This window comes from Leptonychotes weddellii, chromosome 2 (assembly GCF_054177405.1).
Source record: "Leptonychotes weddellii isolate Sample4059 chromosome 2, ASM5417740v2, whole genome shotgun sequence".
NCBI classification, from domain to species: Eukaryota; Metazoa; Chordata; class Mammalia; order Carnivora; family Phocidae; genus Leptonychotes; species Leptonychotes weddellii.
In genome coordinates, this window is record NC_138370.1 from 158476336 (window position 1) to 158501573 (window position 25238).

Below are 25238 nucleotides of genomic sequence, written 5' to 3' on the forward strand. Positions count from 1 at the left end.
AGTAGGACTGGGTAAAAGCAGTTCTCACTAATGTAGCATTTCTTACATTGGAAGGGAGGTGAACCTAAGGAGGAGATTCTTCTCACTTTCCCTCACCCAATCAAGGAACACAGTAGGGCAAAATAATTGAGTTCATTGTTATTTCCTTGATTTTGTTTACTATCCAATGCCAGAGCAAATGAAAACAAGCAATCTTCTAGCAAAGTAACTGAGTTCAACTGATCCTTTAAAGAAAGTTGTGATGTATTTCATTGCTTCATGTATCACTTGGTGAGAATAAAGGCAGATTTCATTACTTTTGTGCTACATTTTGTAAATAGTAGTTTTAGGCAAATCAGGTTGTTAAAGCTTTTTAATTAGAAAACTTTAAGGATTATTTTATTCTTAAAAACCCAAACAGTTAATCATTGTTAGGATGTTGAAATACACAGGATGATGGTTATAAGCCTTAAACTTGAAATCTGATTATTTTTTTAATGACTGACAATGTTACATGACTTATTGCCACATAATCTTTATTACGTTTTCTCCAATGAGCACACCTAAGTCCCACAAAATAAGCTTTATAAGGTAGTGTGAATTATGAAAAAAAATAAGTAGACTTTGGTCAAGATACACTGCTTGAGACGTGTTGAAACCTACCTTATATGTGGTTCAGTTGTGCTTGTGTGGAAAATGTTGGTAATAGGATGTGATGTTTTCACTGGTTTGTGACTTGAAGAGGCAGGATAGGAATGGTCAGGAAAAGAAGAAACCAGAGGGTAAAATATACCAAAAATGTTTTTTAGGAAAGTTTAAAGATCAAGTTGAAAAATTTCTGATATATTCTCCTCATTTGAACCTCCATTATGTCTCTTTCATCTCATTTAAAAGTATAATATCCTGACTTTCATAGTTTTCCATTGTGTTCTTTTTATAACCCATGTAGACCAAGTCATTTGAGTTCAAGAACTGTGTCATACACTTGTTGGCATCCCCACGTACAACTGATTAGAAGGGGTTTCTTCTTGATATAGTCTTAATAGGTATTGTTTGAAATAATTAAAGAAAATATCATCCTAAGGTTCTTTAAAATAAATATGAGGGCATTGTCTACAAACTACTCCTGGACACAAATGCAAAGTGAAACATGTTTTATCATAACACAAAGCCTCATGGCCAATGCCAATATTCTCAGCCCATCTTGACCAGACCATCTTTATTCTACATTGAAGTCACAGACGGCAAACCTAGCCAAATAGGTTTATTATGAGTATCAATTGTTGATATCTAGAATGAAAAGAAAGATTGAATATCAGAAAATAATAGCCTTTGCTAAAAACTGCAAGTTTAAAAAATTATGGTGATTTGGTATCTCCTAAGTGTAAATATATCACATTATTGTCAAATTTATAATAGACACAAAAATGAGAACTCTGTTGGAAACCAGCTTAGGAGAGTATAGACTAGCTGTGTCCAACAAAATTTCTGTGGTCATAGAAATGTCATATATCTGTGCTGTTCCATATGAAAGCCATTACACACATGTGGCTATTGAGTCCTTGAAATGTAGCTAGTGTGACAATAAAATTTTTAATTTTATTAATTTAGATGTGAAAACCCTCATGTGGCTGGTGGCTACATATTGTATAGTGCAATGGGACCATTTTGCAATTCAAACTCCAGACTCTAAGTTATTTTAACTCTCTGGACCCTGGGGGCATAAACTTTATGCCATTTATGACTGTGAAGCAATAGAAAGAAAATAATATTTAAAGTTTAGATGTTGAGAATTTACAGGATGTATTACAAACCAGGGGTATTATAATAGTGAATATTAATTGAAAATGCTTTCTATGTGCCAGACATTGGTTAAAGGGTTTTATAAGGATTAACTCATTTTTATCTCATAACATCCTTTTGAAATTTGTACTATTACTACACCCATTTTATTGATGAGGAACATGAGGCACAGAGAAGGTAAGTAACTTGTCCAGGGCCAACCAGCTCATAAGTGTTGGGAGTGTGGATGCAAACAGACAGCCTTACTCAGAATAGAACCTCCAAGTATAGCTTTCAGCTTTCCTGGGACATATATCAATTTACCAAATCTAAAATACTGTTGATTTAAGATCCTCTGCTATTTCAACCACCTCTATGAAAAGAAAAACAACCACAAATATTGCCAATAAACTGATAGGCCACTAATCATAAAACACAATCAGAAATGTTATGACATGGGAAAAAATGTGACTTAGTATAAGGAAATATTTTAGCACTGCTGATAAGATTCAGGTCTTTTTATTTATAAGTAATCATAGACTTTTGAGTAAAATACATGAAGTTGGGATTGTTATTGTGGCCTGAAGATGAGAGACTAGAACAAGTAATAAGATTGGATTTTAATAAAACTCTTTCAGGGGCTGCATCTTTTACAGGAAATAAGGACTGGAGAGCATACATTAAAAGTTGATGTTTGTCAGTCCTGATTATCACCATGTAATCCACGTGTGCACAAAACTCTCCACACGTAGAAAAGGAAAAATATAGATGCCTCAACTGCATTTTCAGGGATAAACCAGGACCACATTCTCCTTGATTTTAATAGTACCACATTCTAATCTATTTCTGCCTTATCTCAGACTTGCCAAAAACAAGGACTGGGAAAACCATTAAGCAAGTCTCCACAGCAGTGAGGAATCCATTGTGGCTGCTAGAACATAAAATATTATTGTAAGAAAAAACTGTTGGAAACATTAATTTAGTGCACTGTCACAATGTCTTCTTAATGATTCCCAGACACTTCACTTGGAAAACCTTGTTTCCCTAGGCAGGTGTGTACTTTATCCTATGCTCCAATCAGTCTTTATATAAGAATGATGTCATGGTGCTGTAATTATGTATTTTCAGGACTATCTCTCTTTTACACAATACATGTTGTGTCTTTTCATCTTATGACTTTAATACCCAGAAAACTCCTGGAACATATTAGGAAATGACTTTTTTTTTTTAAAGATTTTATTTATTTATTTGACAGAGACAGAGATAGCGAGAGCAGGAACACAAGCAGCGGGAGTGGGAGAGGGAGAAGCAGGCTCCGCACTGAGCAGGGAGCCCGATGTGGGACTCGATCCCAGGACCCTGGGATCATGACCTGAGCCGAAGGCAGACGCTTAACGACTGAGCCACCCAGGCACCCTAGGAAATGACTTTTATTTAATAAACAAAGAGTTATCCAACCACAGGCACTTAATGACTACCAGGCAAAGAAGAAAAATTAAGCACTCGTAGGTGGCTATGACACTGCCTGAATATATTTGACACTACAGAACCTCACTAACAATTTCTATTATAATAGCTAACTTGACATAGTGTTTATATGTTGCTTGGTCTGGTCAGAATCCATCCTCTCTTCTAGTATGAGAGGCTCCCTTTTGGGGTGGGGGTGTTGCTGAACTGGCAAGGTATGGGTCTAGAGCTTCTTATAGCCTTTTGGGTTCCATGTGGGGGAGAGTCTGCATGAGAATGAAACCATCACAAAGGAAAATAGAATAAGGAGTGGAAAGACAGAGTCTGGTAGCCTCATTTAAGCACCTGCATCTAAAAGTAAGTAGACTTTTCAATCGTATAAGCCAATAATTCCTCCTTTTCTCCAAGCTAAAATGAATATTAGGTGAATAACTTGTTGAATTGGAAGGTAACCCTTTCAATGACGTTGTATTGAAACAGAATACTTCATGTGCCTTTCTTTAAATACTATTAAGCAACTATTATGTGCCAGCACTTATTTTGTTTAAAGTATGGAAGATTTTATCTATTGGTCCCAGTATTGAAGCCTTTAACGTAGATCAGCTACTACTCAGTACTCAGTTACTATTTGTAAAAAAGTGTACCTTTCCAGGCTTTGGTAGAGCAGCTACATGTAGAAGTGTAAGTATCACAGGAATAACCTAAAGTATGTTTCGTGTCATGGACCATGTCTGTCCTACAGAAGAGTACTGCTGCTTATCTCTTTCAGCCAATATCTAATTTGCATTTTTTCCTAAACACTATGATAGATACTAATTTTTGAGAACTAAATAGGAGCCCATGATCTAATATTGCTTAACTCTATGACTTTAAAGGAAACAAGTCTATAATTTTTAACCTACCAAATAGCTAATTAGGAGATATGTGTACACTAGAAATCATAGCAAAGTGGAGTAAACACTTGAATTTTGGTCCAATCTTTAGATTACCATCTACAAAAAATAATTGAGGGTACTTTGTTTAATCTTTCTGATTCGTGTTTTAGGACAAGTATGTAGAATTATTTTATGCCTAAGATTTCTTCAATCTCATATAATCACAAAATGTGGAATGATATCCTTAAGAGGTCATCTGTGAGAGTCCTCTGATTTTGAACAGAATTATAAGGACTTTCATATTTCATTTTACTCTATAAATCTTCATTCTGACTAATGTATTCCATGTTAACTGAATGAGACCATATCTCTAGTGTTGCAGAATATACTCTCTCTCTGAACCAATGATAACCAATTTTTAATTGACATTAATAGCTATGTTAGTAATCTGTCTCATGGAATTAAACTAAATAATACTAGAAATAGGACTCAGAAAAAGCTCTATGTGTAATTTACCTCTGAAATGTTCTGTCCCCACATGAATACATTTTTATCACTGAAAGACTAAGAACAATTCTTAAGTAGGTATTATTAAGATAAATTAGGTATTATTAGATAATACTTATCTGTCTATGTCTCAGGAACTGTGCAAAATGCATTACATGACTCATCTCATTTAATTTTCATTCTAATTTTTGATAAACATAATACTTAATGAATAAAAACATGGGTTTGTTAATGGTTGTGCCAGAATTCAATATTTGGCCAATTTGACTAAATTTAAACTTAAGTTTCCAAACCAAAATTAGATCCTATTAAAATATTTTCCTTATTCTCATAATTTATACAGGTTTAAAGAGTATACTTTTTCCCATTTTATTTGTAACTCGAGAGAAAAAACAGAATTGGGAAGCACACAATTTAAAGTAATTTATGGTTGAAACAGTAGAATTTCTTTTTTTGGAGTGTACTGTGGTGGTTCTTCTATCTTATAGTGCCATTATTGTTTTCTTTGAGATAGCTTAGATTATGCCTGGTAAAGAACAACCTCAAAAATCTCAGCGATGTTACATAGCAAAGGTTCATTTTTCATGTAAAGTCCACTGTAAGTCTCAGCAACTCTCCAGGGCAAGCTATCTCCATGGTCCAGGCTGAAGAAGCCTCCACCATCCTATAGCTACACCATCTCATTGATCCCCATTGGTTATTGCAGCAGAGAATGTGGACCACCAGCAATTAATTTTTTCAGTCTAGAAATAAAAAGAATCATTTGTACTTTAAACTCATTGACTACAACTGGAAAAAAGGGGCTTTGGAAATAGTCTTCTATGTGACTAGAGAAGCGAAACTGGATATGGGGAACGCTAGCAAGACTAGCTTGTCTTCCACAAGCTTCATTAACGTAGGATATCCAAAGTCATTGTGCATGTCTGTTATCAAGTTGGCAGAGAGTGAAGGAATAGGAAGGATCATCCATGAGACATTAATTTGCCCCAGATTCAGTGGTGGCACTTAAGCCAGAAGGTAGTCATACCTCACTTCAAGGGAGGCCAGAAAGTATAATCTAGATATGTGCCCTGAAATGAAAGAAAATAAATTTGGAAATGTTTAGCATATCCTATCGCATGGCATTATCCTCTCTTGAGATCACTCTCCACCCAAATCTTAGTTTTAGTGATTTCTTCTCTTTAACCTATTGTAAATATTTAGCCCAGATGTATTTCCCAAATTCCAACTCATATCAAATTGGCTATATCGAGATCATGTCCACAACTGAATACTTGAATTCTCTTCATGCGTCAAACTACTCGACCCAGTTCATATCCAGTCAGCTCATTTTCTTAGCTCTACCTTCAAGTATCTGCAGAACTGGAGTAGTCCTCATCACTTTCACTGCTGGTGCCTCACCCAAGCCACCACCTCTTACTGGGATGATTGCAAAAACTTCTTAACTGGTCCATCTGTTTCTGCCCTTGCCACTACATTCAGTTCTCATCACTGAAGCCAGAATAACCTATGTAAAGCATGAGCTGGATTTTACCACACTGCATTTTCACACTTATGCTGGTGACATCCCTTTTTATGAATTATTCCACACACCTCAGGCAATAAAGACATCTGCTCTTTTGAAGGGGAATAATTAAAATGTGCTCATCCACAGTCGAGATTTGTAGACCCAACCTGATTACTCCTTATTTTCTCTGTGACTTTCTGTTTCCCACTTTTACTCCCAACATGATTGACAGTGATTGCATAGAATAAGAATTTTTTTCTTCTCTGTGACATTGGGAATTAGCTGTCCCCTGATTGGAATAGTATAAATTATAAGGTATGTGATAATTTTTAAGATACTAAATAAACCACAAAGACTGAGAAACATGCCATGCTTTTGTTTCCACATCTATTTTAATTTATTTAAGTCATATTTTGAGAAAGCAATAGCTTAAGCCTTACAGTACTGTGTTTTCCTAATAGCAGTTTATGAAGTTCACCACATGTCTTCCATATGAAAGTAAACATTACACGGAAAGTGGCTATTGTCTTTTGTCTTCTCCCCTTGCACTTATGCACACACACAAAGGTACACACATACCTGCACATATATAAAATCTTCCTCTATTTACATTATGTGTGTATATCTCTAAGACATTTTACAGCATGATATTGCTAACTTTTTAATACCTCCTGTGATGTACATTGTATCTTATTTTAATATATGCTGATATTATTTCACCATTTTCCTTAGAAATGATTTTAATCGTGTAATAAGATGTTCTTGTATGTATGCTGGCTAGAACATAATAAAAAAAATAAATAAATATAAAAGTATAAGCCACTGGTGGAAAAAAGGATATTCTTGTATGTTTGTGTTGGAGCATTATTTTGCTGTATTTTTGTCTTTTCAATGTACTTTTTATTTTATTACATTTATCAACGTGAAGTTTCCTTTTTTTTCAAAGATTTTATTTATTTATTTGAGAGAGAGAATGAGATAGAGAGAGAGAGCATGAGAGGGTCAGAAGGAGAAGCAGACTCCCTGCTGAGCCGGGAGCCCAATGCGGGACTCGATCCCGGGACTCCAGGATCATGACCTGAGCTGAAGGCAGTTGCTTAACCAACTGAGCCACCCAGGCGCCCCAATCAAAGTGAAGTTTCAAAGACCATAATGCTCTATTACAATGGTAGAGGGATCAAATTAAATTCTTTGCAAATATCAAATATTGTTTATTTTTATTTTTCAACTTTTGAAGTTGCCAATACATTTTTATATTTCCCAATTTCATTTGATATTTGCTACCTTATATGAAGCATGACTGATTTTTTCTTTTTTTTTTTAAATTTTATTATGTTATGTTAGTCACCATACAATACATCATTAGTTTTTGATGTGGTGATTTTTTAAAAGTTAATGAAAGGCTTATACATGATTTTTAAAATCACATAGTGTGTGAGGAGTTATAACAAACACTTATTTAACTTGCCCCCATCTGGAAGATAGGAATTAGGCATGTATCAGTTTTGGTCATCATATTCTTGAGGGGCCAGTAAAGAATATTATTCTAATTATGGAACAATTTTCTTTCTATATGCATATAGCTGTGTTGAAGAGCATGTAATATATGTTGGAAGATTGTTTCTAGCAAAGCTATGGTAATTGCCTGCAAATCATAGTAACTGTTTAGTTTATGCAGTTATTTAGCAGACATGTATATTGTCTATTGTGAGTAAAACTTTGTGTGGAGCCTTACTGAAAGATAACATGGCAATTCCATCTTGGAGTTTGTCCTCAACAGGTTTGCAGTCTAGAAGAGAAACAATAAGGGATGAGAAATACACACATGAAATCTTGCCTAATCCACCTCTTCCCATTAGCTGATCTCTTTCATTTGTTTGTTTTCCATTTTGTCTCTTCCTCTTGATGAACAATATTCTATATTATGTTATTATTAGTTGCTTTGGCATCTTCTACAAAACTTAACAACTTGAGGGTAGATAAGGGTTACTATATTTGACTGTATCCAATAATATTGGCCATCCATTGAATACTCAGTAAACATTTGTAAAATCAGTAAATGTTACATGTTCAAAAGATATTTATACATTTATTTAAGGAGTTTTGATAATATGCAATGATATTCTGAATAATAGAGGAATCAGACTAACCTTATTTTTTTTTTTTTTTAGATTTTTATTTATTTTAGAGAGTGAAGGTGCGTGCACGCTCATGCAAGCGAGGGGGGCAGAGGGTCAGATAGAGAGGGAGAGAGAGAATCCAAAGCAGACTCCACACTGAGTGTGGAGCCTGACACAGGGCTCTATCCCACGACCCTGAGATGGTGACCTGAGCCAAAACCAAGATTTAGTCTCAACCGACTGAGCCACCCAGGTGTTAACATTATTGGTATCCTGATAAGAAGAGGGAAGACAGAAGACGAAATATTTATTTCTTTCATTTGAGAAAATGTTTGCATTTTTCATTCCTTAAGTAATAGTAAGTAATGCTAATCCACTTTCTTAATGGAGGATTTTCTTTGGGGATTTTCTTTCTTTTTCTCTCTCTCCCTCTCTCTTGTATGTTGTTGGCAGCCTCCTCTGGGATGGTTTAGTGGTCAGTTGGAGCCTCCTGACCATTTAAACTTTTTTACTAGGCAACCATTAAAGATAAAATATGCTTATACAAAAAGGCCATAAATACAGCTTTCCCAAAATTCATGGGAACAAAGATTTCCTAATCCAGTTTAATCTAAGTACTTTTGCTATGTACTAAAGACCACATGCATTAATTGACAGATAAATTCGTATTTGAGCTTTCCTTCAGGGACTGACAAGAAATTTGTCTGTTGTTGTTGTTTATGTTATGAAGTATAGTTGACACGCCGTGTTCCATAGTGATTTGACGAGTTTATTTGTCATGCTGTGCTCATCACAGGTGTAACTACCATCTGTCTCCATACAACGCCATTATAATACCACTGACTATATTCCCTCCGCTGTACCTTTATCCCCTGACTTATTCATTCCGTAACTGGAAGCCTGCATCTCCCACTCCCTTTCACCCACTTTGCTCATCCCCCCCAACCCTTTCCCCTCTGGCAACCCATCAGTTTTCTTCTGTATTTACGGGTATTTTGTTTGTTTATTCATTTGTTTTATTTTTTAGATTCCCCATATAAGTGAAATCATATAGTATTTGTCTTTTTCTGACTTATCTCACTTAGCATGTACCTTCTAGGTCCATCCATGTTGTTGCAAAAGGCAAAATCTCATTTTTTTATGACTGAATAATATTCCATTATATGTATGTGTGTGTGTGTGTGCGTGTGTGATGTCTTTATCTCTTCATCTATCAGTGGGACACTTGGGTTGCTTCCATACCTTGGCTATTGTAAATAATGCTGCTCTAAACATAGGGATGCGTATATCTTTTTGAACTAGTGTTTTCATTTTCTTTGGGTGAATAGGTAAATACCCAGTAGTGGACTTATTGGATTGTATGGTATTTTCATTTTTAATTTTTTGAGGAAACTCCATAATGTTTTCCAGAGTGGCTGTGTAGTTTGCATTCCCACCAGCAGTGCAAGAGGGTTCCTTTTTCTCCACATCCTCATCAATACCTGCTGTTTTTTGTGTTGTTGATTTTAGCCATTCTGACAGGTGTGAGGTGATATCTCATTAGGTTTTGATTTGCATTTCCCTGATCATTGATGTTGAGCATTTTTTCACATGTCTGTTGGCCATTTGTATGTCTTCTTTGGGAAATTGTCTAATCAGGTGGGACTAACAAGGAGTTTTGATGAACAGGTATGTGTGTAAATAGATTCCATGTTAAAGTGTTTAGGTATAACAGTGTGCTTTCCTAGGATAATGCTCTTCAGATGGATGATCAAAGTGAAGAGCTAGCCGAATAATGATAGTAGCCATTTGAACTAATTTCAACTTTGTATAACTGGTGACAGGTGTTATATTATTTTAGAACTTAAGTTGTGAATTTAACTGGAAACCTGAATTTTTTTACCATTATTACTTACTCCTTTGAACACAATTTTGGCCTCTTATGAGTGAGGACTTATAGCATAATAATTAATATCATGAACCTTGGATTTAGACATCCTAGTCTATACTTTAGTTTCTTGTTTTTGTAACAGGAACAACCCTACCTCATAGGATTATGATTACATTTTTGAAAAGCATTTAAAACAGAGTCTGGCCCACACTGATTTTTTAAGCTTATCATAATTATCATCGTTCTTATTGTTACTATTATTATACACTTATAAATATGTTACTTACTTTCTCTAAATTTCAGTGTCTTTCTCTGGACTAATGGGACTATGCTATTTATACTAAAGGATGTTTTTGTAAGTATAGATTAGTTATTGTTAACTCTTAGAAAGCATTATATAAATCATAGCCAATATTTTGTTTCATTGTTATAACTATTATTAATTTATTATATTTACATTTATTTACTTACCAGCTAAGTGAACCTTTGGCAAAATTATTTAATACTTCTCTGCCTTAGTCTCTTTATCTGGGAAATTGGGACAAAATTATAAAATGTTCCTATATATAGGGACTTTTTTATAAAGGCAAATAGAGTTTATAGTAAGCATTCAACAAATAAGGACTACAACTATTTTCATATTGTTATTGTTGCTATTATTGTAGGTCATTGTCACGACTTAGTTTGGAATAACCACCCATAATGTAAAACAATCTGCTTTTTAGTCAACTCAGTGAAATTCTATCCATCAGTTAAGGGGTTCAGTGATTAAAGAGACAAGATATGCTGTCTTCCATTACCAGACTGTTTTAATGTTCTATAAAGTGTGTTTTATTATACAAACATATATTTACCAGTGGATGAGATGGAAAGTTTTTCCTTTTATTTGCTATACTAGTTCTTTGTTTCTTGTCACTATTTTCAAGATAAAATGTTATCTCCAATGGGAAAATGAAAACTGAAATTTTCAGATGTCATAATTCCCAGGAAAGTCATAACACATTCTTTAAAAATTAATAGATGTGCTAAAAGATAGGGGAGATGTGACCTTCATTATCTCATGAGGAATTAAACTTGCTGGCTCATAATGCATGTCTATTGGACAAATAAATCACTGTTCAGTCTCTTTTATGTCACCTGCCAAGAATAGTTTTCTTTAGTTAAGAACACTAAAGAGCTATTGTGAAATTTTCAGTAGAATTCAATCCATTTTTAGATTAAATCATTCTTTATGATCAAATATCTAATATTAAGCATTGATAATGAAGAACAATTTCAGAAGAAGATACATTTATCTTACATTTTAGTTTTCAATGAGTTTTAGTAGTAATATGAGTTCTTATACACAGGGCTTACATAGTCTTTGTTTAATAATTCCTAAACTGTGAAGAATGTATAATCAAAATGAATGTAAGCTACATTTTTTTTCTCTAAAAATGAAAGCTTTATAAAAGTTTATAAAAATTCTCACATTGAACACACCTGTATAGGACCAGCCTAAAATGATAGACAATTAAAAATAAACTAATTCAGTGTACCTGGCTGGCTCAGTCAGTAGAGCGTGTGATTCGTGATCTCAGGGTCATGAGTTCAAGCCCCACACTGGGCCTGGCGCCTACTTAAAAAAAATAGGGGTGCCTGGCTGTCTCAGTCGGTGGAACATGCAACTCTTGATATCGGGGTTGTGAGTTCAAGTCCTGAATTAGGTATAGAGATTATTTTAAAAAATAAAATCTTTTAAAAAAATAAATAAAAATAATCTAATTTGTAAAGTATTATTCATTGAGAAGAATACTGCAAGCAGAACTCAGATAATTACAGTACTTACAAATAAGCTATAGTGCTAAGTAGAACATTATTAATGGTGCCTTCCCCTTGAGTTTGCCTGGGATGGTTCTGGCTTAAACATCTTATTATATGATTATTAGCAACACATCCTTCTTTCTTCAAATTGTCTTGCTTATAATGACAGATTCTGTGATCACCATGCTTAGACAAGATCTAAGCTGCATCCTAAAAGATGAGTAGAAGTTTGATAAAGAAGGTTATGGAGCAGGAAATAATAGACAAGAGGGAATCACATATTCTGAGACCTCCAGGAATGAGTATTTTTGAGGAACTCAAGTTCAGTGTGAGAGGAGTGGAGCATTTGAGGGATATGAAGTATTGAGAGTTAAGTCTAAACATGAAGGCAAAAGCCATTCCAATGCCCTTTTTTAATGGAAGATTTTAGTGGTTCTATTTAACTTTATTTTATTTCATTTTAAATATAGAGTCACCCCGGATCTTCTGGTTGCCAATGACAGACGTCTTATAAAAACACTGATTCTGTCATAAAACAGGTTTGTTTTTTATATCTCTTCATCTTTTGCCCACGACCTCTATATCATCATGAATTTGCACCTTGCTATGTACTGAATGTATTCCCTTAAAATGTATATGTTCAAATCTTAACCCCCAGTTGTGATGGTATCTGGAGGCAGGGCCTTTGACAGGTGATTAGGTCATAAGGGTGGAGTCCTCATGAATGGGATTAGCACCCTTATAAAAGAAACCCCAGAGAGCTCCCTTGCCCCTTCCATTGTGTGACCATACAGAGACAAGATAGTCATCTATTAGCCAGGAAGTGCGCTCTCACCAGATAGCATATCTGCAGGCACCTTGATCTTGGACTTCCCTGCCTCCAGAAATGTGAGAGATAAATGTTCGTTATAGCAGCCAGGACAAACTAAGATACACCCGAAATATAGTTTTTGAGTGTTTTTCCTTCAATATTTATTACCTATTACTAGTGAATTTATTCCTTTAACAGACATTACAGGAAGCACAGAGGATGTCCCATGGTCCACTGGCACAGTTCTCCTTAGTATTTGAAATCTACGTTTAGTAAGAATGGATTTAAGTTGGTTGCTGAGTGCCCTAGAAAGAACCTTGAAAATGGAAGAGAATGAGTTTGAAGTTAGAGTTCATGATTATTTTGTTATTTTATGGATCCTCTGCCTATGAACTACGCTCATATGTCCCACCCACTCCCACAAAAATCACCTTTTTTAAATTGCAATGCATTCTGAAATGGGGAGTCAGGAATTAAGGCTCTACTCAAGGCTTCTCCCACTAGTGAACCACGTGAACTTGATCTAATACCATACTTTTCTTAGCATCAAATTTGTTTTGTTCATGATAAAAGAGTTGAATATGGGACACCTGGGTGGCTTAGTTGATTAAGCATCTGCCTTCAGCTCAAGCTATGATCCCAGGGTCCTGGGATCAAGCCCCACATAGGGCTCCCTACTCAGCAGGGAGTCTGCGTCTCCCTCTCCCTCTGTGCTCTCTTTCTTATTATTTTCTTTTCTGAGGATAAAATTAGCTAGGACATTCTGAAGATTTCAAGAGACTTAATAAACCCCCTTTGTGCATTTGTGGATTGTTACCGATGTGCTTAATGGGTACTCTGTTGGTGAGCATATTTTCCACAAAACTCAAGTTAATTCCTTTTTGTTTGTTTCAAGTTTTTATTTAAATTCTAGTTTGTTAACAGTGTAATATTAGTTTCAGGAGTAAAATTTAGTGATTCATTACTTACATATAACACCCAGTGTTCATCACAAGTGTCTTCCTTTGTACCCATCACCCAATTTAGCCCATCTGCTTGCCCACCTCCCCTCCAGCAGCCCTGTTTGTTCTCTATAGTTAAGAGTCTATTTTACGGTTTGCTTCTCTGTTTTTTCCCCTATGTTCACCTATTTTGTTTCTTAAATTCCACATATGAGTGAAATCATATGGTATTTGTCTTTCTCTGACTGACTTATTTCACTTATCATAATACTCTCTAGCTCCATCCATGTCATTGCAAATGGCAAGATTTCATTCTTTTTGATGGCTGAGTAATATCCCATTATATATATATAATGGTGATATATATATATATATATAACCTCTTCTTTATCCATTCATCAGTCCAAGGACATTTGAGCTCTTTTCATAATTTGGCTATTGTTGATAATGGTGTTATAAACACTGGGGTGCATATAGCATAGACATTTTTAAAAAGGAAAGATCAAGAGCAGAACTTTTTTTTTTTTCTTTTCATGAGTCTTTAACTCTTTAGCAAGTGGAGTAGAGAGAAGCTATTCTATGTAGTAGCAACCATCTTCACTTTCTTCTTTTTTAAAAATTTTAGTCTGGGAGACTTTGTGTTTAACAGTTTTTGAGCACCTTTTATATATAAGCCAGGACTCTCATCAATGATTTCATTAAGTATATTTCCCAGGATTCAAATCCAGGTCCCAAAAGACCTATATAAGGTATCACTTCTCTATCACAATGTCTCATAGATATATAATAGTGGAGAATGGTGGGGAAAAATTTTTTGTACCCAAATTTAAATTTACTATTAAAGAATATCATACAAATATTAAAACATTTAATAAGTGGCTTAAATCTTTGTTTCCTCAAAAATAAGACAATGATATATGTCTATACAACATAAGGAATCAGCAGCTAAGGATGGTGATCTCAGAATGCATGGGGTATGGCTGAAAATGTTATCTAACATTCCCTACAGCAGCCTCTTTTTCCAGACTTTTAACTGTCGAATCATATGCTTCTTTCACAGTTTCCCTGAAGTCAGGTCCAAAGTTTTATTCCATAGTTGCTCCACTCTGATAATTTCTCTTAAAGCTGTTTTCTTGGAAATGGCTATTTATGGAAATTATCAGTCATATCAAAACATTGGAAATAATTTCATTCATTCATTCATTCATTCATCCATCCATTCAACATATATTAATTCCCCTCCAACCAAATAGTACTAGAGAGCTGTACATGGCCCAGGGGATGGTCTAGATAAGTCTGTCAGAGTTCACAGTATTGTTTATACTTTTTCTGCTACCCATTCTATATGTTTGTATCCCCAGCTTTTATTATAGTGTTTGGCACATAGTTTTTCACCCAATACTTACCCATTAAAGTTGAATCATGCTGACTATTCTCTGGTGCCCAGCTTCAGCAAAGAAAATGCTAAAGTTAAAAAGGACTTCACTGTTTATCTATCCAGATGCTCTAATTCTATAGAAGAGAAAGCTGTCTATAGAATGAAGAAACACAGAGAAACATGTTATATCCAGGGTCACACAGACTAAGAGCAGAGTTGGGATAGATATATTCATTTTTTTTGTCTGCCTATCATGATAGATTCCTCACAATATGGTCTGCTTTCTAAACTGAAGAGTAAGTACAGCATAAAATTAATAATGATAGATATTTACAACTCAAAGTATATTATAAACTATATTTACTACAAAGCTGATATAATCTGATGCTAGGCTTTCATGTTATAAAATTTTATTTGATGCCTATAATAGGTGTAATATTTATTTGATGCCTATAACAAGTACGAACTTGGTTATAATTCTGTAGGTGTCAACCCACACCTGTCACTAATACCTCAGCAAAATGACTGTCCCTGGATACTGATAGAAAAAATGAGTTTCACAATAAATCTCTTTATCAACAGTAAAATAAATGACTCCCTCTGATACCTTCTTTGAAAATATAGCTTGGGGCATATATTCACATCTTAGATCAAAATGAAGCATTTAGGATAAAGAAGAATATGATTTTCTAGAGGCCAAAGCAGAGCACTTAGTGTCCAGGGGCAAATACATTTAAGCAGTGAATTAGACAGATTAACAAATAATGATATTAGTTGTGTTTTTAAAAGTTGACTATTATGGCTCCCTACCAGTTTTATTTATTTATTTATTTATTTATTTATTTATTTATTTATTTATTTATTTTTTATTTATTGTGGTTGGTTGGTTGGTTTTAAGTGGTCTTGTCTGTCTTTAACAGCATCTCCCTGTCTCTGTGGGTGAAGGCAGTGTGTTACTCAAGGGAGAGTCCGTGTGACATTTCCATGTCAGAATCTGACTGTAGGCATGGTTTGTTCTCACATAGCAAAAGCCATTGTGGGTTACTTATGAGTACAAATGGCTGTAGAAAGGTCTTTTCAATCTATAAAGCCATAAAAAATCTAGTACGCTGGATTTACACAAAGATGTTAATAAAAATAAAATCTCACATTTATTAAGGATTTACTCTGATCCAGATTTTATGTGAAAACCTAATGTCGATTTGTGTATTTAATCCTCACAACTCTATAAGGTGGGTTATATTATCATCTGCATTGCACATGCAAGGAAAATTATGTTAAAAAATTAGAACCAAAATACATTATTTACTTGGATAGCCAGCCATATGCAATAATAACTGTATGTTATTAAAATACATATTAAAAACAGTATGAACTGTTTTACACATTCAACCAAAATGATCCCATGGAGTAGGTACTATTATTAACTCAACCATATTAAATTGAGAAATAATGCAACTTGCTTAATCTTGCTGCTAGGAAGCACAACATTTGGGGGGTTAAGATTTTGACCCATGCGATCTATTATTTCATTGCTCACTTGACATAATGCAGATAATGGCTGAATATAGTATCACTGCAAATATTGTGTGAAGTGCTACAGAAATTATCTCTAATACAGTAAATAAAATATAAATAGATGTTGTTCAGGTGGCTGGTGATGCGGGCGGCAAAGAGTTGCACAAAGAGTAGAGCAACAAGCATGACAGACCTTATTCACTCTCCAAGGGAGGAGAGGGGCCAGATATCAAGAGAGATGTCACCCTGAGTTTCTGTCAGGCTGGGCCTTTTGAAGGATGTGCGAGAGTTGCAGTTCCACCCATGGCAGGAGGGGGTTGGGGGAAAGGGGATGCACTCTTGGCCAGGTAGAGCAAAAGGTGGCAGTCTTTTTGAGAGACTCTAACCCTGGCTCGTCCAGGATGTGGTCAGGCTACAGAAGAATATGTTTTGTAGTTGGGGTCTACTTTCCAAGAACGGAGGGCATCGTAACCTAGAAAAACAAGGGTTAGGGTCAAGTGCAGACACCTGTGCATTTTGTCTGTAAGCTTGGCTGGGGGGTCTGGGGGACTTTGAATAGATTCCTTTCAGATGTATACTAAAGCTTTTTTCATAAAGTATTAGTATAGTTTTTAAGTTTAAAAGGCTGGATTTTAGATGTGAAATGGAAATTAGTTATAATTGTTATTTAAATTCTAAATTTTCTTCAATCACTAGTATAGGTTAATATATGCTTATCAGATTATTCACGATCATTCCATTACAGTATAAAACATGTAACATGACAATTTTAAACTTCAATGAAATTTGCTTTTAAATAAATTTTGAAATTTTTAATAAATAGTGGTTTGAAGGAAACACTACGTAAATTATATATTACTTTGTGGTAATCTTTGTTTACATAACAGGCATTTCCAAATTCTTGTCAGTAATCTTCTTCCTAGAAATCAGACATTCTGGGTGAAGACTCTGACAGGAAGACTATTTCCCTTTATTTCAAGTGGGAAAAAAATCATAATGCATTTAATCAACCCAAACCTCAATCAATATCCTAAAATGTAACTAAAACACAAGAAACCAATCTTATATATAATAGCAAACCCTTGTTCTAAGATCCAAAATTCTTAAAATATTACTTTCTGATCATCAATTAATATTTTTTGTTCTTTTCTGTCTTTGCTTCCTTCTCCGCAATTTCCATTAGCACCTTTTCAAATTTGTAGGAACCCATAAAATACTAGGCAAAAACAAGGATTATGTAATCAAGGCCCTGTGGAAATCCTCTCAGGATGAACACAGGATGACTAAGAATTGTTCCCACTGATTATGAAACTATAACGCCTCAGACTCACTAATATCCAAGAGGCACATATACGTTTTTGGTACTTAGTGACCTTTTCAAAATATCTGGATAAATTGTGTCGTATGACCAGTGATGTTTGGAATATAACTTAATGGTTTACCACAATCATTTTGTGATAAATATTGTATTGAATTTGGGGGATGTAAATATGAAATGTTCTTTTACAAACATTAGCTAAATAACATTTTGTTAAGATATAGGAATGTTCTGGAACATTGGTTATTAAATCCTAAAAGGCTTTCTACCAGAGAGATGTTTATTTGGAAGAAGTTCTCCAGAGTATGGCTGTACTTCATTTTGAAAATTAATTGGCAGGTATTAACATATGTTTATGCAAAGTGTATTTCTATCTATCTAGCTAGCTGTTTGGCAGTGAGATAGAGCCAGAGAATGGCATTCATACATTTTCTGTTGTGTGTCTCTTAGCTTTTTGTCCCAATAGAGAAACATTTTCTCAGTGCACACTAGATCTTGGAATTGCTTTGAGAGATTTTCACTTGCTCCACCAGTTTTGAGTAAAACTCTCCTTGCCCTTGTGTAAATTCAGATGAGGAAGATAATCTAAAAGAGTGTGGCAGTATTTATTTCTGAGCCTAAAAGAAGAGTGCCAAATTCCCTCATGCTCAATGAGGTCACAGGTTCTACATTTTGAGGATTATGGATATTTAAAACTGTGGGCTGATGTGTAATGGAATAAACTAGATTTTCACGGTGATTTGAATTTGTTTATATGATATTACACTGTGCAATTTTACAGCAAGGAACTCATATACCTTTTAACATCAGCAAAGAAGCAAGTCTCAAAGTAAAAGCAGTGCAATAATTACGATTGACCTTGCTTTCAAGGAGCCCAAGAAATAAGGTACATAGGTGGCAAATATTATGATCACACTTATGCAGATTTTACTTATGGATTTGTCTGATGCCAAATCTAAGGGAATTAACAATGAACAAGTGCTTCATGAAAGTATGAATGGAGATATGTCTATTTTTCTTTTTCTGCTTTGGATCTTGGATGAGGCAAAAACCTGTGATTGGCAATACAGATTGATTGCTTAATAACTAAAGTTCTTCAAAATCATTCCAAGCTATAAGACTGCATGTTGAGAAAGTTCTCATTATTTGTTCTTATTTTTAAAAGATGATATCAATGAGCAATGTTCACTGTTAAATGGATTTGAAATAGGACATTGACTTGTTCTTTATTTCTGATCAATGTTCACCGTTAAATGGGATTGAAACAGGACATTGACTTGTTCTTTATGTATTTCTGAATTCTATATTGCTTAAATATTTTTAAATGTATGTATCAATTATATATAGGTATATAAGTTATACACACATCTGTGATGCATGCAATTTTATTTACATGTGAAATCACTTTATTATCCCTGAATTTTTACATTTTTATATCAGTTAAATGAAACTAATTGTGTTAGAATAGTTTGTCAGTTACCAAGCTTTAAGGTTAACCAAAGGCAACTTGAAAGGCCAGTGAGCCTATAGATATATTTTAGGTTAGGTTCAGTAAATTTAATTATATCAACAACCAATTTTTAAATTTTAATTTAAAGATGTTACTGGACGTTTTCTTACCTTCTCTAGCAATATATTTCTGAATATCTTCAAGATGTTGCTCTTGTAATTATTAGAAAATAATCAGTTTTCATTCTAATTATGATGTATATTTTAAATCACAGGTTAACAAATTTTGTGGAGTACAGCAAGCTATTATTGATAGCTCTATTCTATTCATAACTCAGGGTTTGCTATGTCCCAAAGCTAGCAGCCTCAAAGCCATGCCCACTGACACTAGACCTAAGAAAATGTTACAGACTCATACATTCCTTATCATTGCATGAACTATGCTCCTTAAAGGAATCCTCAGAGTAGATGATTGTGGATTTAAGGTTTAGAAATAACATCAGCAGTGAAAATGAAGCCTTTAATGAAGTCTTAAGTCTTTTTTTTTAGAAGGAATAAATCTATTTTTATTTTTTTAATTATTATGTTATGTTAATCACCATACATTACATCATTAGTTTTTGATGTAGTGTTCCATGATTCATTGTTTGCGTATAACACCCAGTGCTCCATGCAGAACGTGCCCTCTTTAATACCCATCACCAGGTTAACCAATCCTCCCACCCCCCTTCCCTCTAGAACCCTCAGTTTGTTTTTCAGAGTCCATCGTCTCTCATGGTTCATCTCCTCCTCCGATTTCCCCCCCTTCATTCTTCCCCTCCTGCTATCTTCTTCTTCTTCTTTTTTTTTTTTAACATATATTGTAGTCTTTTTGGTGACAATGTATTACTCCAATTTCATACAAGCCAACTCCCTAGGCACATAACTTTGAGTTAGTTCATCATTTTGGTAGCATTAAGTAATATAACAGTTCTCAAATAGGATATATATGATCAAGATTCTGGCCAGAAGGACCTTCATTTTCTAAGTGACCCAATTGACTGCTTCAGCACTTTGAAAGCCTCCTTTATTTTCCTATTCTTGCTATTATATATTGTTTGTTGCCCTTAAAAAAAGCTGAGTTTACAGTTTTCACTGAAAAATTAACTCCTGCACTTTACTATACAACAGCATTTCTAGTCTTAGTAAATGTGCATTCTGTGAGTTTAAAAGAAAGTCATCCTTAGATGTCATCAGAAGCAGCAAGGTGGGAAAGGCAGAGAAGTTCCCATATGTCACGTTCCTATGTTGATGGTTATAAATAATGAGCAGGATATATTCAAAGTAGTCAACAACCAGAAGAGTAACACATTGGCCAGTAGGAATGGAAACCTAACCAATTCAAGCACATTTAAGTTTTTATTTAAATTCCAGTTAGTTAACATACAGTGTAATATTAGTTTCAGGTGGAGAATTTAGTGATCCATCACTTACAAGCAATGCCCAGTGCAGAATATTCATTTTTAAATTAGATGGCTGCTTATGTTAGAGAAATGACTAAAGCTCTTAAGGACTTTGTGCTTACTCTGTGAATAATTATTTCAAAATAGGTTTAATAACAGGATAGTTAATGTTCTCAGGTTCCAGGGAGAATGGACGCTCACATGTATTACTATAAGGTGCTGTGTTTTTAAATGTTATTTTATCTTATTTTCACTTTTAGTTTTCAGATTTATGCCCTTTATGATGATCTCAGATACAGTCTTACTTCATGTTGTATAAAAATCAATATGCAATTTAGAAATTGTCTTTTAATTTATTCATCAGGCTCTCATGCATACTGAAAGCATATTGCTACTCATTGAGAAGAGAAAAAGAATTTTTCCTTCTGCATTGATTCATATTTTCTCATTTTATAATGATATTCAGCCTCTTAAAAAACTAATTCAGACATGGGAAAATAAAGCTCATCACGGTAGCCAGGGCATAAGAGAAAAGTCCTAATGAAGCTTGAATCAGAAGGTGCTTGAGGGTGAACGCTTAAAGTGATTTAAAGTTTAAAATATAGAAACTACAATTGATGTTGCAATTTTCAAACATGCTAGGTTTTACAGATTTTTCACAACTTGAGCAGTTTGAGCAAATGACCAATTCAAAGACTTAAAGTATTGAATTCCTATTATGGGCAATGAAGCCAAACTGTGTGAGCAGTGAGTCTCTGTACTTTTCCAGGGGTTATTTACTGGGTCATCTAGACCAGTGGTTTTCAAAAGCCAGCCCTCAGGCTGGGGGCATAAGAATCATCTGGGTTATTTCTTAAAGATATGGATTCCTGGACCCCACTCAAAATTGACTGCCTCAAAATCATCAGGAGTGGCTCTAAATATTAGTATTTTTAAGAAGCTCTCCTGGTTAATGCTGTTCTAGATGCATTGCAGCATAATTTTCACAGAGTTCCCCATGATGTATTTCAGCCTTGTTTTGATATTTGATAAGAGAAAAAGAGAGAGGTAGAGAATGACAAGATTGCTTTCCACTAATGGGTCCACAATGCGTAGACATGATGCACAAACCTTCCTGCCAAATGCAATTTCTCCGAGCTCTGCGCCATTTGTTCTTGTACCATTACTCTTCTCAGCCATCATTTGTTACCTTTTGGTGAACTCATTCTGTGATTTGAGGGGACACAGATGCCCCAAATCTGTGTGAATAACAGCTTTAGAAGTTTTGAGCTGCTTTTCTATTTGTTGCGAGCAGCAGAATTTCTCAGACACCTTGACTACTCTTTACTTGACAAAATGACACAATAAAGAAGATTGATACCAAGGTCTTTTAGATAATTGTGCAGGGAGAAACTTCAGGGGCTGTACAATAGTTCTACTATATTTGTCAACAGTTGAGTTAAGTGATCCACAAGAAGTCATTTAAAACAAATGACTCTAGATTTATTTTAACACCAGTGTTGATAATAGCATTCAGCACTGGCTTAGCTTAGCACCATGAATGGACTTGAAATCTTACATAGTCCATGACCATTAATCACAGGAAAGAAATTTGGAAAAGAAGTAAAGAGCAAAGGATTCAATTCATTCTGGCTCTAATATATGCGTACTTAGAGTCAGAGAATAGAATAATTTGTTTTAAAAGAAAAACCTGATCGAAAGCCTTCCATTGTACTCTATTGAACCCCTCTCAAACTACAAATCCATTTTCTTTTGGAGATTCCATCTAAAATATTTGCCATTTTCTCCTTGTATGTCTTAACTTTGTAGGCAAATACTCTACATGAGAAACAGGTGACATTTAAATCCAGCTTTTGCACTAGTGACCATTGTTTTATTTTTATTATCCTGAAATATAATTAGGAAAAAAAAATAAAATGTTTATACTTCCAGCTCATCTTTTTGGTCTTTTAAGTCTATGGACTGAATTTAGACTTCAAGTTTACTTATGTTTTTAGTTTTACCACTGCAAATTGTACCTATATGAAAATATAGGTATCACCAAGACTATAGCGAGGAAGTTCAAAAAGATGATTTGCTTATTTCCTTTCTCCCGAGTGGATTACTTATCTTGGCATAACCTAGAAACATAGTACTCTTTAAAAGGACAAGCCTAAGTTTGACTAATGTCAGGAAACCTAGACTGGAAAATATATTAAAATGTTACCTTTTAAGAATTTACAGACTATAGTATTGTTATTTGAACAATTCAACATATATTTTAGATCTTGAGTCAGGCACTATGTTAATTCCTAGGATTATAAAACACTAAGGAGTGCATACCAGCTTAAGAAGGCCTGATGACGTAATACTACTTCATCTTTTACATTCAGTTTTTACAGGTTCCCAAAGATCATATGACCAGGCTCTTTATATTTTAGGGCAAGAGTAATATTGGCAGTATAAACATTTAAAAATAATGTCATATTTAAAAAGTTTGAACAGAATTTCTTCTTTCCTCCTACCTTGAAAAAATATCTTTGTAATAACCTGGTTGTAGGTATGAACTTCTACTTCTCTGACCTTATAGGCACATTCACCATTTTCCCAGCTCTGGCTTCAGTCTGTGTTACAGGGGTGTCCACAGGCATCTGTGTTGATACCCAAGACCTTATGTCCAACTTGAGTGACAGCTGCCCCTCAGCTATCCTTGGATCTAGGACTGCACACATTGACAACACAGTCTACCCATGGGCCTTGAGAAATAATAGTTTGCGTGTGTGTGTGTGAAAGATTTTCACGTTAAATTAACATGAAAAAGATAAGGAAGGACAGAAACCAGTTCCGAATTTTGGTTTAATCTCAGACAAGAAAGGTAAGGTAATAAGGTAATAAAACAGAACAATAAAAATAAATGGCTGATTAAATATAAACCATCCATGACAGAAGATCAGAAAATGTGATATAATTAATTTATTTAAAACTATTTATGTGCATGTAAATACATAAAGAAAAACACAAAAGGAATCCCTTAATATTTAAGGGATTATTTCAGGGTTGTGAGATTTTAGGTAATTTTTAACCTCCTTCCATATAAAAATACACTGTTTTTTAATACAATGAGCATAAATAATAATAGACACTGTCATTGTTGGAAAAGAGTGTATTTTTGGAATGAAATATATGTGGGTCCTATACTTACAAACTGTAAATTTAAGCCAGTACTAAATCTCTGTCAATCTCGTAAAATGGACATACTATTAGTATCTTTCTCATAGGATTGTGTGGGTCATCTACATAAAGGCACAAAATCTGGCATATGATAGCCAGAAATAAAAAGTGTGCTGCTCTCATCATCATTACCATCACAGTCACTATATTAATTCAATTGCAATGATCTAGATTCTATCCCCAGATGTCAACATATCTCAGCAAGATTAGTGTTGGCAGAGCAGACAATTTTCCGCTACCAGAGGAGTGGAGCTGTAGCTCTGCCATGAACTAGCTTTGTGATCCTGGGCATGACATCAACTCTCTGGGCTTTCATTTCCACATAGATATTAAGAATTAGAAAAAATGAATCCCAAGCCTTTATCAATTAGGATGCCAAAGTAAGTCATTCTATAATTGACTTCTATAATTCACTCTGATCAACACACTCAAGTCAACATCATTTCTTCTCTGGATTCTTAGAGGACCTTTCTGCCTGGTTTCCTTGTTTTGCCTTGGACTCTCATTAACCCACTTTTACACAGCAGCTCAATTGATGTTTTGAAAATGAAAATCTTATCATGCTATTCTAGAGCTTACATCCAGCCATGCACTTGGAATAAAACCCAAATGTCTTATCATGGCTTATAGTATCCTGATCAACTTCACCCCTAGTCTGACTACCATCTTATCTAGAGTCACTGTCCTATTGTTATCCATGTTCCAAATACAAGGATATTCTCCCCCTTGCCCAAATAGTCCAGGTTCATTTCCAACTCAAGGCCTTTGAAAAATCAACTTCTTCTAACTAAATGTTCTTTTCCTGACCCATTGTTTGGTGGGTTGTTTTTTACTCATTAGGTCTCATCTTTTTTTTTTTTTTAACTTTTATTTTATTATGTTATGTTAATCACCATACATTACATCATTAGTTTTTGATGTAGTGTTCCATGATTCATTGTTTGTGTATAACACCCAGTATGCCATTCAATACATGCCCTCTTTAATACCCATCACCAGGCTAACCCATCCCCCCCAGCCCTCTCCCCTCTAGAACCCTCAGTTTGTTTCTCAGAGTCCATAGTCTCTCATGGTTCATCTCCCCTCTGATTTCCCCCCCTTCATTTTTCCCTCCCTACTATCTTTTTTTTTTTTTAACATATAATGTATTTTGTTTCAGAGGTACAGGTCTGTGATTCATCAGTCTTACACAATTCAGAATGCTCACCATAGCACATACACTTCCCAGTGTCTATCACCCAGCCATCCCGCCCCCCACCAC

At 34.7% G+C, this 25238-nt stretch overlaps 1 long non-coding RNA gene across 1 annotated transcript in view; it reads left to right on the plus strand.

Moving 5' to 3' along the window:
- Positions 1-19958: 19958 nt before the first annotated feature.
- Positions 19959-25238, plus strand: part of LOC145720222 (uncharacterized) — a 530441-nt gene continuing 525161 nt past the window's right edge. The window contains exon 1 of the long non-coding RNA XR_014143074.1: positions 19959-20030. This is a non-coding gene — a long non-coding RNA (uncharacterized LOC145720222). The remainder of the gene's footprint in view (positions 20031-25238) is intronic.